The sequence below is a fragment of the Pundamilia nyererei genome, unplaced genomic scaffold (genome assembly GCF_000239375.1).
Source record: "Pundamilia nyererei isolate P.nyererei 1_Seehausen unplaced genomic scaffold, PunNye1.0 scaffold00300, whole genome shotgun sequence".
Taxonomy (NCBI): Eukaryota; Metazoa; Chordata; class Actinopteri; order Cichliformes; family Cichlidae; genus Pundamilia; species Pundamilia nyererei.
This window is the reverse complement of record NW_005187701.1, coordinates 564,804-566,462: the sequence shown is the minus strand read 5'-3', so window position 1 is coordinate 566,462 and position 1,659 is coordinate 564,804.

Below are 1,659 nucleotides of genomic sequence, written 5' to 3'. Positions count from 1 at the left end.
GTTTATTGTAAAGACTTAATATTACAGATAAGAAGTTTTCATAAGCCACGTCAACATCTTGAACATAGACGTTACCGTAATCTTTGTTGTTGAGCTCTTCCTTAAGGAGCCAATTACAATTTTCATTTCATTTACCCCCTTCTCCACATAACCTCTTCTGTCTCTTTCTTCCTGCAAGTCTCTCCATTCCCTCAACCTGGCCCAGGTCTCATCTTTCACTATACTTCGTGTACTACTTCTCTATCACTTCCTCCGTTCCCTTTATCTCTCACTCACACATACATGCATCCATGCACGCAACAAAACATAATTTATTAACTCACCTGGATAAGTCCCATGAAACAAAACTGAAGGTGGTTTTTTATCAAGAAACCCACCATCAAAGTACCTGTTGTCTTTGATGTCTGCAAATAAGGACAAGATCGCCCCTCACAACTCTAGGGCAGCCTTTAAAAGCTGCACGGCTTTTATGTAATACCCCCCGATCACTTTCGGACTATTTGTTGTGTACGCACTAAGCCAGATTATTTTTCTTGAGGAACCATCAATACTCCCATTGATACAGATGCCATATGGCTTCAGTTTTTTGTAGGAGTCCATGTGCCAGATGAAGTTCGGCCCTTTTAAAAAATAGTTCCTTTGCCTGAAACATCTTGCTTGCCTCAGTGCCACCCCTCAAGGATCCAGCTCCTTCAACACCAAGCGCACGTCCTCTTTCCTCACACGTGGTCCATATTCCCTGCATTTAGTGTACATCCAGCAGTACCCGTGAAGCTGCCCAGAGTACTGCAATTGGTTGTCAATGAATTCAACCAAGACTGCTAGGTCAGATTACGCTTTGTGACGAGTGTGTCCCCTTGTGCTAAGAACTCTCTTCAGATGTCTCTCACTTACTGTATATGAAAACTGTGTCTACTGTTTAATGTCTTTACAGTGTAGTCCAAGCTCAAAATAAAAATCTATGAATCTCTCACATGGGTGTGTATCCTCCATCACTGTGGTTGTTCCTAAGGTTTCAGGCCTTCAGACCTGGAGTTGTATGGACTTTGACTTTTGCGAGATCTTGGAATAGTTTTGCGAGATACCAAGTTACTGTTGCAAGATCTCGCAGAAGTTCATCTTCTTTTTTTTCTCCCATGTCCCTTGCAGGGCTCCGTACGAGACAGACACGCAAATTTCAGGGGGGGGGTGGTAAAAAAAATACGTTGAAAAAAAAATTCAAACGTATCAGAAAAAACACATGGCAGATTTAGGATACATCATGTTTCTGAGGAAGACCTGAAGTCAGCAACAACAACTATAACAAATATGCTTCTACAACCTGAAGAAGGCAAGCAAAAGCTAAGGCGAGTACAGGCAAGACAACTAAACTGGAACTATGAAATTTTGAAGACCATGACGAAGAAGAGTATGAAGGCTAGAACTGTGGAAACATGGGGAAGTAACACAGATGACGCAACACAGACTGGATGAAACACAGAGACTAAATACCCACAGGGATGATTAGGGGAGGTGGAAACACATGAGGGAGAACAGCTGACACACATGAACCTAATGACAGGACAGGAGAAGTGAAAGTAAATACAATAAACAAGGAACAGATTACGCATGTCCTTTGTGGGGCTCCATACCAGACAGACACGCAAATTTCAGGGGGGG